The sequence below is a fragment of the Miniopterus natalensis genome, chromosome 9 (assembly GCF_054644295.1).
Source record: "Miniopterus natalensis isolate mMinNat1 chromosome 9, mMinNat1.hap1, whole genome shotgun sequence".
Classification (NCBI taxonomy): Eukaryota; Metazoa; Chordata; class Mammalia; order Chiroptera; family Miniopteridae; genus Miniopterus; species Miniopterus natalensis.
Window position 1 is genome coordinate 52,554,148 of NC_142089.1, and position 14,342 is coordinate 52,568,489.

The window sequence follows — 14,342 nt, forward strand, 5'->3', positions numbered from 1 at the left end:
GTTTAAGGAAACACAATTCTATAATCAAACTTTGATAGAGAAGGAAACTGAGTCACAGGACTATTTTCCAGAGCCACATAGAAATCAAAGACTGGTTCAAGGACTAAAGTCTAGTTCATCTAGCTTATAACCCATAATGTCATCCCACTTTCACTTAGGAAAGGAATAATTTAAAGTAAATCATCCAAAAAGCAGATAAAAAATAAAAATTCTCAAATATTTGTCCTATTGATTATGGATCTATTATTTTATAATTGGATTTGAGGGACTAGAAACTGTCAGGCCCTCAAGCAAAGAGAGTGATCTTCAGTCTTGTTCAAGGTTCCCATAAAGGAGGGAAATGTTTCAAGAAAGGAACATGGTCTTTCCTTATCCAATTCAATCCCATTTCTTTACTCTGTCAAGAATGTGGCTTAAGGTTTTCTATTTGCTCCTCCCAATGACAGACACCTTTCTTTTTATAATTACAATTTGCACATCTGGTTACTTTAAGAGAGACTATAACAATTCTGGTTGATAATTATGGTAAATCAGTGTTTTAATAACAGGATTTCAGTGTATTGAGGTTATTTCCAGAAAAATTATAAACAATTCAACCTAAATCATTCAGAGAGGAGACCAGCCAGGTAGATTATTATGGTAAGAGAGTTAAAAATGATAGTTATTTTTGTATTGGCCTTTCAGTAAGTAAAACGCACTATATTAAGCACTTCATTTGCTTCACCTAATTCCCATTTAAAGCCTGTGAAGAGATCACATTCCCGTCTTTATGAAGAAACTGACATTTTAAAGGAATTAAATAACTTCCCTTGTGTTACAAAGCTAGAAATTGCCTAAGTGGGGCTTATATCCAAGTTTGCCTAAATCTAGATCTTTCTGATTCCTAAGCTCCCATCCTTACTGTTCCATTCTACCATCTCATTAAGGAAGAGAAGCTAGTATATTTCATCCCAATTGGATCCAAGTATCACAGACATAAAACATTTCATTTCCAGGCCAATGCCTCAGGAAAACCCATTACACTTGCCAAGCAAAATACAAAATTAAACTTGCAAACCTTTTGGCCCCTCTCAGATTTTGGGAAGAGCAATTTCTTTAGAAGTACAAGGAATAAAAATTTGACTCATGATAAATAATTCTAGCAAATGTATTTCTGCACTGCCTCTGATCTTGTCCTTTTGCCTTAAGTCACTGCCAAGACTAATAAATCCCATAATAATCTCAGAATACAGAGAATAATTATTGAAATTAATCTAATTATACAAAAACTTAAAAAGTGTTTTTGATACTAGACAGAGCATTTGTCTTCCAAAGGCCATTCTATTGATTTTCTTTAAAGTATCATATAATAATCTACATGATGATTTTGCATTTTCAATGAGTAAAAATAGGTTCCTTAGTATTATTGTCTACTCTTTCCATATAACTCACTGCCAAGGCAAAATTGATTAATATTTTACATGCTCATTATCTAAATATTCAAGAATAAAACTGAGAGCACAGAAGAAAGCAAAAGCAGAGTCAACTATCTCACAAAAATTAATAATTTAATTCATAAAGCATTTTGTGGTTATTTGCCCATAATTCCAACAGGAACATTGTCTTGCATGTAACAAATAACCAATAAATATTTGTGGAACAAACAAATGAATGAAATCTTGATTATAACAAATTGAAATCAATAAATCAGCAACATCTATACCCATAGTGGAAAATGAGGGGGTGGGAAGGTTGCCTGCTCAGAATACATTTATATTATTCCAGTGATATAACACTTATTTTGGCACATTCCTATCTCCCATTTATATAACTTGTTTATACAAATTTCCATTTGTATAACCTTGGTCTTCATAAAACCAAGAGATAAGCATGGGGAATAAACTGACCAATCAGAAATTCTCCTAAGACTGACCGTTGAGAACCTAGGACAACTGGAATTCCTTCCTTCCAGTAAAGGTACCTTAACAAGATAGTTAAGTAGCCCTTGTTGCCTAGAACTTTGCATTACCCTGGTTCTTGCCTAATTTGAGCTTGGTTCTTTACCTTACCTGTAGATTTTGTTAATTCACCAGTATCAATATAAGATTTATTTCTATTTAAATTAGCTAGAATTAATTTCTACTACTTAAAACTAAAGGTCAAATTCCTACAGCTTCCACTTAGGATGTACCGGTTGTAAAGATTATCACACTAAACCTAAAAAATGAGAAAACAAGGTAGTTATTCTACAATATGATAATTTTCCTGGAGCATTTCAGAGAGCTGAGATCACAAGGCAACTGAGTAACCTGAATTCCAATGAGAGATAAGCTCCTTCAAGGAGACATGAAACAGGACTTTTTGACCTGTGGCAGAGTAAGGGGAAAACTGGTGGCTACCATACAAATGAATAAAAAAATAGCTAAAATTAAAAAAAGTAATAAAGACATATGTGGGCTGATACATCAGTTTAGAAGAGTTGAACATGCCTCAAATGAGGGAAGATTGCAATCACCATCAAGCTTTTCCCCACAGGCCTGCCCAGGATACTCACAGAAAGACTGGAGGCAGGGTGGGAGATTTGAGAGATCTGCCTCACTGATACAGATGTGAAGAAATGGGCAGCTGTTAAAGGATGGACACAAGCTCTTACTTGCTTCCCTGTTTTCTTCTCTCCTATGAAGCAAAAGCTTTACATCACAGTGGGGAAGGGCAGCAAACCCTCTTGCCTACAGGGTACAGGCAAAGACAGATTGCATTTAAGGAAGGAGTAGAACTTTCTGGAAGAGAGGCATAAAAAGCAACTTGAACCTTGAATCTTATCAATCAGCATTCTGCTGCCTCTCGGGAAAAGCAAGAAAGTCGTGCACAAGACCAACCCCAGATGCAAGGCAAAGCTTGGTTGCCACTGGCAGGATGTGTAGACACTGAGAAAGCTTCGCCTCCGAGGCTCAGCTGTGCAGGCCTGCCAGAGAATGAGGCCGGACAGGACAACAGAGTTCGCCCTCAACACCATTCTACCCTTGGGGGAGGGGCAGAGGCTGGAAGCTGAGGGAGGAGCAGATGCAGTGAGAGAACCCTCCAGCACTCCCTCCATCCCAAGCGCAAGGAGTAGCGGTCCGACAGTAAAAACAAAACTGAAGCCTGTGGTGCGCTGAAGGCAACAGCAGCAAAACCAACTGAAACCCAGCTCGACTCCTGACCATATGGACTCAGCCCTACACTAATGGTCAGACAGAAGACGAGGCACTCCCACACCCAGGCATAAATAAAATTTGCCTTAGTCTCTGCGGCTCTGTACATGATGTCCAGCAGTCAGTAAAAAAAGTCACAAGATAAAAAGCAAGAAAAGAAAAAAAACGACGGAAAGGAGATAGAACAATCCATAGAAATAAACTCAGAGATGACCCAGATGATGCAACTGTAGGACAGAATCTTTAAAATAATTATTTATTAATATATTAAAAGGTTAAATATAAAAGTTGGACTACATGAAAAACCCAAAGAAGAATTTCAGCAAAGGAATAGATCGAGAGCTCCACCTATATTAGTGAGGAAATTATATTGCCAAAAAAGACTATGAACTCTGACTGAAACAACATTTAAGTATTTGACATTTAAACAACCTTTAGTCTCCCAAACTTGCAACAAAAAAAACAACAACAAAAAAAAGAGCAGTGAAAGCTGCACAGGGCTATCCAGAAAGATTTGCTTCTGGATTGAATGTGGATATGAAAGAAAGACAAGGACCCCTAAATCCCCATTCACCCTGACTAATCCAAATGTGGGATGCAGGTGCGTGAACTGAGCTGTAGAAGCCCATTGGAGGGGGAGGCTTGGTAGCAGTGTGGGGCAGGGGTTGCGAGAGGCAATCAAACATTGCATTTCAGACCTGTTAAGCTTGAGAAACTTATCAGGCATCCAAGTGGAGCACTTAAGTGGAAAGTTAGGCCTATGAGTTTCGAATTTAGAAGAGATATGTGGGCTTGAGAAATAAAATTGGGAGTTAAAAATAGAGAGATGAGATTAAAAACCATAAGTCTACTGAGAAGACGAAGAAAGTGGATACTCATAGAAATATAAAAAGCCCAAAGACTGAGCCCTAAGGCATTCCAAACTTAAGAAGTCAAGGAGAAGAGGAGCACCCAGCAGAGGAGCCTGATCTATTTTCCCTAGACACACCTGATTGTATGAGTGGCTGTAGACTCCTGACAGGCTGACAGTTATCACTGAGCCATATTTGAGTGGTCACCTTCATACCTGGAAATGTGAATTCTTTTAAATAAACAGTCATGATATATTTTTTTACTTTACTGGGGTTTTTAAAGTTTTTTGGGGGGAGGGGGTTTGCCCTAAGCTAAACAATTTAGTATGAAAAAATGTCATTTCTGTTCAGATGGTATTTTTTAAGTACATAGTGGTTAGTTTGGAAACTATTTGCATTTAGCCAGATGTCATTCATTATGTAAATTTGTGAATATAAAAAATGAGATAAGAAAAGTATAAATAAAAAGCTTTTCAGTATTTGCACTTATATGGGAACTACTCCACATGGTGCTAAAAAAAGTAAACTTGCAGTTAAAATGAAACTATGGCTTCTACGTACAATGAGAATTTTAATGTTTTTCAGAGTTTTGTATATTTTCAACATGAAGTTTGGCTGTATTTTTTTCAGAATCAGTTATGTAGTATGACACGTTTCTGTGTAATAACCGTGTTTTCTAGCCTTTGTATTTTGATGCTTTGACGTCTGGAGCTTTGCCGATCCTGGAAGGACTTCCCCTCCCAGGCATAGCTAAGTCCTAGAGATAGCAGGCATCTCACCTGCCAGCATGTCTTTCATATGCAACCAGCCACTCCAGAGCCCACACTCCCAATCATTTCCTCTAATGGGCTCTGACACTCAGGGCCACTATTACTCCGCCCTAGTGAACTCCAGGTCAGATACTAGACAACTAGCCCCTACCCTCCACAGACTGCTGAAATTATTCAAACTAGCCAATCCTAAACCTGCTTGCCCTGCCTCACCTGTTCCTTGCCTCAGAAACCACAATAAAGGTTCTTTCCCACATTTTCCCCCTCTCCCTTTGCCTCCTGACCAACAGTAGTATTCCCTATGTGGCCCTGCAGGGTGTGCTGGGCCTTCCACCTCTAGGGATCCATGAGTATCAACTTCCTCCATAACAACAAGGTCTGTGTCTGTATCTTGCCATAGGTGATTAAAACAAACCCCAGGTCCCTTGTTAAAACATTCTGCATTTCATCTCATAGTAGGTGCTTTACTATAACAATACCAAAAAATACAGCAAAAAAATAGCTCAAAAAAGGCAAAATCCTCCCAATTCTAGTATTCCTAAATATTTGGCTGGCTGCCTGCTTTGGGAACAAATGATATATTGTCATCTCTGGATTGCTGCAGGGTGTGTTCACTAGAGAGTAAAGCTTCCTGTCTTCATCCCTTAGCCTAATGGAAGACCTCAAAATATAAAATTTTCAGTAGATAAAATGCTCTTGTCATTTTTCCCTTTTCCTTTGAGCAATTTTTATTCTTTTTTGAAATGACTCAGCTCTTGAAATGATTCAGATCTTGCTCCAGTTCTGTATTTTCCAGTTTTCTCATTCTGAGCAGCCAATTTATCTTTACTCCTCCTGTGTATGTCTCAAATTAATGCAAGTTGAGTCTTATTGAATTGCTCCTTTGACATACTTTTATTGAAGTCATTAATGAGGAGATTAATGATTTATTCTACAGGAAAAGGGATATGGAGAGCTTTTGCCCTTAGCTCATCTCTTATGAGATGAGATGAGATGAGATGAGATGACAGGAAGCTTGAATGTTTATCTTTTGTGAGTGGGTTTTTTATGACAAGATTGACAGGCAATTCTTTTTTTCATGTACTTACATTCTGTCATCTCTCACTGGAGTGCCTTGTCCCAAGATCATGAGAGGACATGCTCTAAGTCCTCATAAGAATTGACTGCTGTGCCTGAATGTTACTCTGATGGTCCTTGCAGGGCTTTTGTCTGTCTCTTCCATTTCAGGTTCACTGAAGCCATGCGGTGCACCTCCAACAGATGGAGGGCTTCTCTGAGTGTTCTTGCCATGCCAGCCATGCTCTGACTCGTGTTCAGTGAAATGCCAAGCATCAGAATAATCAAATTGCGCTGGTTTTCAGGTGGTTTGGGTTGCAAATTTTATAAAATGATGGATCATAAATAGCAATAGTAATAATGATATCAATGTTAATATCACTTAGCAGTTCAGAAAGAGATTGGGTGAAAGTATCTAAGAGGGGATGCTATTATTCATACAGAGCTGAACAAACAATGAATTCATCACCACATTACTTTTTATTTTTTATCACTCTTTATAAAAAATTCAAGTTTATTATTATTTTAATTTAAGGAGTTCTCTGTCAAGTAATTGAGATCTTCTGTGGGGAGGATGCTACCAAGGGAATCCTCAAAACATTGAGAAAATTTATATTACAGTTACCTACTTCTTTTTACAATGAAGAGATTGATGTGTAGAAATGGTAACTATTGTCAAAACAGCATGGTACTGGCATAAAAACAGAGGTATAGATCAATGAAACAGAATGGAGAGCCCAGAAATAAAGCCACCCCTTTATGGTCAATTAATATTTGACAAAGGAGGCAAGAGCACACAATGCTGTAAAGACAGTTTATTCAATAAATGGTGTAGGGAAAATTAGACAGATATGTGCAAAATACTGAAGCTAGACTACCTTCTTACATCATACACAAGAATAAACTCAAAATGGATTAAAGACTTAAATGTTAGACTGGAAACCATAAAAATCCTAAAGAAAACACAGGCAGTAAAATCTCAGACATTTCTCATAACAATATTTTTTCTGATATGTCTCCTCAGGCAAGGGAAACAAAAGAAAAATAAACAAATGGGACTACATCAAGCTAAAAAGTTTTTGCACAGCAGAGGAAACCATCAGCAAAATGAAAAGACAACTCACTGAATTAGAAGACATATTTGCCAATGATACATCTGATAAGGGGTTAATATCTAAAATTTATAAAGAACTTATACAACTCAACACCAAAAAAAGCAAACAATCCAATTAAAAAATGGACAAAGTACCTGAACGGACACTTCTGCAAAGAGGACATATTCTCAGAATGACTATCATCAATAAATCAGTGAACAACAAGTGTTGGCAGGATGTGGAGAAAAGGGAACCCTCCTGCGCTGCTGGTGGGGATGCAGATTGGTGCAGCCACTGTGGAAAACAGTGTGATGTTTCCTCAAAAAATTATAAATGGAACTGCATTATGACTCAATGATTCTACATCTGGGAATATATCTGATGAAGCTCAAACGCTAATTCAAAAGAATATATGCACCCCTATGTTCATTGCAGTATTATTTACAATAGGCAAGATTTGGAAGCAGCCCAAGTGCCCATCAATGGAAGAGTGGATAAAAAAGATATGGTACGTGTACACACTGGAACACTACTTGACCGTAAATAAAGAAGGAAATCTTACCTTTTGGGACAGCATGGATGTACCCGGAGAGTACCCTATGCTAAGTGAAATAAGCCAGTCAGAGAAAGACAAATACCATATGATTTCACTTATATGTGAAATCTGATGAACAAAATAAATTAACAAACAAAATAAAAATAGACTCATAGATAAAGAGAACAGATTGACAGCTGTGAGAGGGGAGGGGGTTGGGGGTGCTGGGTGAAAAAGGTGAAGAGATTAAGAAAAAAACTCATAGCTGGGCCAGCGTGGCTCAGCAGTTGAGCACCGACTTATGATCCAGGAGATCTGGGTCCAGTTCCCAGTCAGGGCACATGCCAGGGTTGCAGGCTCGATCCCCAGCAGGGGGCGTGCAGGAGACAACCAATCAGTGAGTCTTTCATCATTAATGTTTTTCTCTCTCTCTCTCCCTCTGCCTTCCTCTCTCTAAAATCAGTAAAGACTTTTTTTTTTTTTTAATTTAAAAGAAAACAAAACCTAGACAACAGTATGGTGATTACCAGAGGAAAAGGGGGGTTGGGGGAGGTAGGAAAAGGTAAAGGGGGGGTAAATGGTGATGATTGGAAACTTGACTTGGGGTGGAGAAAACACAATACAATATACAGATGATATTATAGAATTGTACATCTGAAACCTGTATAATTTTATTAACCAATGTCACCCCAATAAATTCAATTGAAAAAAAGAAATGGTAACTAGTATCAATTTCTAATCTGTGTAGATTCTGGACTAGGTGGTGTGGACCAGTTTGTCATTTCAAATGTTAAGACTAATTCTGGAGAGGATCATAGCTCCTCCCAAACATAAGCATATTCTGCTGTGTGAGTATTATTATCCTGTTCTATGCTATCCTATCCTATCCTATCATATTATGCTGTATAAGCCAAGGCTGATAGAAACACAGAAGTTTAGGCCACTGAGCCTGACTCAGAGCAGTAAAGAATGAGTGGCAAAGAGACTAGAAGTCTCATAAAAAGGGGTGGAAATAGAGCTCAGACGCCGCATGGTCTTACAAGCGGGAATGTCTGCCTGCAGAGGTGTGGGAGCAGCTGGCAGAGTGTGGTGTTGGTTGACTTGGGTGAAATACAACCTTCTCTTATCTAGTTGTAACTGAGCCAAAAGAGCTTTCTCTTGCCTCCTGTGGGGTGGTTTTTGTCATTCCTTCTTAAGTTTATTCTGCTTTACTAACTCATATTTTTTTGATCACTGTCTGAAATTAAGCATGTTATGACTAACCATAGGTTTATATTTGCATGCAAAGTATGTCAATCAAGTCCACATCTCTCCAAGACAGCAACTGGGTGGCGGCTGGTCCAAAGTCAGCATACTGGGCTCTGGCACATATACCGGAGCTCTCCAAGAGAGGTCTTGCTCCCTGCTCCTTCCCCACTCTTTTCCTGCTTCTCCTCTCCACTCCCGCCTGGTGGGGAAGGAGGGAGCAAGAGCCCAGGGAAGTTTTATGAAGCTTCATCTTGGATGTCTTGGATAAACTACAGATTGCTTGCTAGCCTGCAAATTAAGAAATTTCTGTTGCAACTCAAGACTGCATTACCAATTGCAGGATCCCTGGGGGCAGCTGGTGGACTGATAACAATGCTTGATTCCCTACTGAAGTATTGGGGTTTTCGGTCATAGTTGATGCAAAATTTAAAAATTTTACTGCTTACTTTCTGTGCAATTTTCTTTTCTAATTAAACAAATCACTTAATCCCCAAATGTGTTACCATCCCTCCCTAGTAGTTGTGTAAGATTTATGCTAATTCTAAGTACTTCATCTACTGAACTTGAGCTGGGTGAAGGCTCATCTTCAAAGATATCTAGTAAGGAACTAAAGGCAGAAGAAAAGTCATCCAAGACTAACATATGTGAGGCAAACCCGAATGGACACAGTGGCAAGATGAAAGAAAAGGTTTTTAACTTTCTTATATAAGCATTTTTAAGTGATCTATTTTGAAGCAATGGCGAGACATTCGTACTCTGTTCTTCACATGGCCTATGCATTCCAGCAATGCAATATTAATAAAATTGCAGATTGGGTGGCCAACTGATCTGTCTTACTGTGTCCTCAAGTCTCAAGTGCCTTAGAGGGTCTCTGAAGTTGGCACTAATAAGAGTGTATAACGTTTCACAATAGTTCTATGATGGGAGTACTATTATCAGCTCAGTTTTGTGGATGAAGATATGGAGGCTCGAGACAAAATAACCCATTTAAGGTCACAAATCCAGGATGTAGCAACTAGTACTTAAATCTGAATTTCTAAACAATTTCACAATACTTGCCCAGCTGTACCAAACCCAAAATTTGGCAATCATTGGAGCCTATCTTCTCATTCAAACTTCTCATGCAGTCACCAAGTCCTATTCTTTTAATCTCTATAATAGTTTTCCATTTGTTCTTACTTTTCTATTACTACTGCGCCTTGCCTAGTTTCAGGGCCTTCCACATCTAGCCAACATTACTCTAATTCTAGCAGTCTTGCCTTGACTTTTGTCTCATTTCTAATCCATCCATGTTATTTTCTGTGATTTTGATTTAATTATACAAATATAGCCCTGCCTCTTCCCTGCTTAAAAGTCTTCATTAGCTCTTAGTTTGAAATAAAAGAACCTTGGAAATCTTTTCTCTTATTGTCTCTCTTGTTCTGGTCCAGTTCCAACACCAGCTCCTCTATACTCAGCTGCACAGTCCCCACGTGAATCAAGGTCATATCTCTCATCATCCAACCAGTGCTGGTCATGGACTTACAGAGAATTCTTTATCTTTTTGATTAATTTTTCAAAATTTTACTTTTGAAGCGCAAAGTCTTTATCAATTATATTTAGGGAGCCATGGGTATGCATATTTCTATATGTTTCTTCACAGGCAAAAGTGAAATATAAGGAAATGCTTTTTTCTTTCACCTCTGCAAATATACCTGCTATGAATTCCGGGAGTTCTATTCTCTCTTTCTGCAGTGAAGTAGGTAGCAGGATTTTAGATTATTCTGTCTTTTGGTAGGAAAATACACTTCTAAAATAAATGCTATATAAAAAGGTTTTTCTTACTCTCTAGGTGTCATTTATTTCACTGTGTGGAATTGTTAAATTTCAAACCATGACTACAAGACTTGATATAGTACGTTTAAATATAGTCAAAATATTTCCTACCTTTCAGGGCCATCCTTCTTGCCCTTTGGATGTCTTGCTGTGACCAGTGAAGTGGCATGGAAATGGTGATGCCAATTGTAAGCAGAAGTTTTAAAAGCCTTCATGTGATTCCACAATTCCAGCAACGTCTAGATACAGACTTCTTTTTCAGCCTGGACTCCAGGATAAGAAGATGTTGTCCAAAATTTTAGTCATTCAGCTAACGAGAGTAATGAGAGCTAGAAAGGAAGCTTTGTTGCAACAAGGCACCAAGATTTTTGGATTGTTTGTAACTCCAGCATATCTAGCAGAAGTGGACCTATACAGTGGGGTCCTGATATTTCCCTGCTCCCTACTCCACCATGTGGATTATCGACACATTCTCACCCACAAGCACTGAAGCATCTTAGGTTGGCTTCTATGCACCATAGAATGTTTAATATATGCCAGAGGTTTACATGTATAGCAGTGTGAAATATATAGTCATAACACAGATAAGCAGCGGTATAACCACTTTATTTCTTTGTAACTGAATTTAACTTGCTCCTGACTGCACTGCTCCACTTATGCTCAGTCAAGAAAGGCACTTAACCTGGCCACTTCCAGAATTATAACACGCTGGTTCCCTGACCCATGGAGTAAGGGCCATTATGGTGGGGAAGGTCAAATAGAAGCTACTAGAATTCCTTCTATCTAGGAGAATAGTAAACCAAAAGCATAGTACCAGATTATTGGAAGGATTAGAGATTATTGCAAGCCTGAGGGAGTTCAAGGATGCAGGATGGTAATTCCCACCACACCCCCATTCAACGTGCCTCTTTGGCCTGTAAAGAAACTGCTGGATGTTGGAGAATAACAGTGGATTGTCATAAATGTAACCAGACTCCAAATGCAGCCACTGTAAAGAGATGTAGGATACACATCCTCTGGTACCTGACATGCAGCTATTGATCAGGAAAACGCCTTTTTCTCCATCCCTGTCAATAAGTCCCATCGGAAATTGCTTGCTTTCAGCTGTCAAGGCCAGCAATATACTTTCACTGTCCTACTTCAGGGGTAGATCAACTCTCTAGCCCCAAGTCATAACTGAGTTCACTGGGATCTTGATTGCTATTTCTCTCCACGTGATATTATATGGGTCCATTACATTGGTAACCTTTGGCTGGTTATACCTAGAGAGCAAGAAGTAGTAACTACTCTAGACTTATTGGTAAGATATTTTTGTGCCAGAGGGTAGGAAGTAAATCCAACATAAATTCAGGGACCTTCTCCTTCAGTGAAATTTCTAGAGGTTCGGGAGTGTGGAAGATTTTGAGCTATCCCTTCTACGGTAAAAAGTAAGTTGTTGCATCTAGCTGCTACTACAACCAAAAAAGAATCACATGCCTAGTAGGCCTCTTTGAATTTTGGAAGCAACATAGTTCTCACTTGGGTGTGTTACTCTGGCCCATTTACTGAGCGACCCAAAAAGCTGCTAGATTTGAGAGAGACCCAGAAGAGGAGAAGACTCTATAATAGGTCCAGATGGCTATGCAAGCTGCTCTGCCATTTGTGCCATATTATTTAGCAGATTCAATGATGTTTAAAGTGTTAGTGACAGATAAGAATGCTTTTTGGAGCCTTTGCATGTAAGTCCCTATGGGTGAACTAAAACACTTAAAATTTTGGAGTATCCTACACAGTTAGCTGCTCTCCTTTTGAGGAGTATCTCTCGGCCTGCTTACAGGGCTTTAGTGGAGACTGAATATTTAGCCATGGGCCATCAAGTTATCCTGCAACCTGAATTGCCCATCATGAAGTGAGTGTAATCTGATCAAGCAAGCCATAAAATTGGGCATGCACAGCAGCACTTTATAATCAAATGGAAATAGTATATATGTAATTGGACCAAAGTGGATACTGAAGGCACAAGTTACATGAAGAAGTGTCCCAAATGCCCATGATCCTTACTCTTGTTACACTAATCTCTCTCCCAGTCTGTACCTATGGTCTCGTGGGGAGTTCCTTATGATTAGTTGATGGTGGAAGAGAAGACTCAGTTTTGTTTATAGATCTTTCTGCACAATATGTAGACATCACCCAAAAGTGGACAGCTGCAACACTATAGCCCCATATTTGGGACATCTCTGAAGGACAGTGGTGAAGGAAAATCCTCCCAGTAAGCAGAATTTTGGGCAGTGCACCTGGTTGTTGACTTTGCTTAGGAGAAATGACCAGACATGGGATTATACACCAATTCATGGGCTCTGGTCAATGGTTTGTCTGAATGGTCAGGGACATGAAAACTTGAGAAAGAAATATGTATCTATATCTATAGACATTTCCAAATGGGAAAAAACATGAAGACATTTGTTTATTTGTGTCCCATGTGAATGTTCACCAGAGGATGACCTCAGCAGAGGAAGATTTTAATAAAGTGGATAGGATCACTCATTCTGTAGGTATGGCTCAGCCTTGTTCCCCAGCCACCCCTGTCTTTACCCAGTGGGCTCGTGGACAAAGTGGCCATGGTGGCAGGGATGATGGTTATGCATGGGCTCAGCAGCAGGGACTTCCAATCACTAAAGCTCACCTAGGCACAACTACTGCTGAATGTCTAATTTATCAACAGCAGAGACTAACGCTGAGCTCCAATATGGCACCATTCCCCAGGGCGATCAGCCAGCTTGCTACCTGGTGGCAGGTTGATTACATTGGACCACTTCCATCATGGAAAGGGCAGCATTTTGTTCTTACTGGAATAAACACTTACTCTGGATACAGATTTGCCTTCCTTGCATTCAATGCTTCTGCCAAAACTATCACCTGCAAGCTTACAGACTACTTTATCTGTCAGCATAGTATTCTACATAGCGTTGCTTCTGATCGAGGAACTTATTTCACAGCCAAAGAAGTGCAGCGATGGGCCCATATTCATGGAAAATCCTCCCAGTGAGCAGAATTTTGGGCAGTGTACCTGGTTGTTGACTTTGCTTAGGAGAAACAATCAGACCAGGGATCATACACCAATTCATGGGTTCTGGCCAATGGTTTGTCTGAATGGTCAGGGACATGGAAACTTAAGGAAGAAGTATATAACTATATCTATAGACATATCTGACTGGTCTTACCAGGATCCCCACCCCTGAAGCAACTGGTTTGACAGAAAAGTGGAATGCCCTTTTGAAAATTCAGTTATGGCACCAGCTCGGTGGCAATGCCTTATAGGGCTGGGGCTAGGTTCTACACAAGGCTGTATATGCTCTGAATTAGCATCCAATATATGGAACTGTTTATCCTACAGCTAAAATTCACAAATCTATAAATCAAGGGCTGGAAATGGAAGTGGCGCCGCTCACTATTACCCTACCCACAATTTTTGCTTCCTGTTCCCATGACCTTATGCTCTGCTGGCCTAGAGGTCTTAATTCCAAAGGGAGAAATGCTTCCACCAGCAGAAACAACAAGGATTCCACTGAACTGAAAATTAAAACTGCTGTGTAATTTTTTGCTGGCCCCTTTGGACTCAACTTGGCTCTAAATCAACAGACAAAAAGAGAATTTCTGTGCAAGCTGAGGTGATTGATCTTGACTCCCAAGGGGAAATTGAACTGCTGCTACTCCACAATGGACGTAAGGAAGAGCATGTCTGCAATGTAAGAGATACCTTAGGATGTCTTTCAGTAGTACCATGTCTTACAATTAAGGTCAATGGAAAATGGAAACTATAA

At 39.4% G+C, this 14,342-nt stretch overlaps 1 pseudogene; it reads left to right on the forward strand.

Annotated features, from left to right (window-relative positions):
• The first annotated feature begins 11,406 nt into the window (after positions 1-11,406).
• LOC107543168 (uncharacterized) lies at positions 11,407-14,342 on the forward strand (annotated as a pseudogene).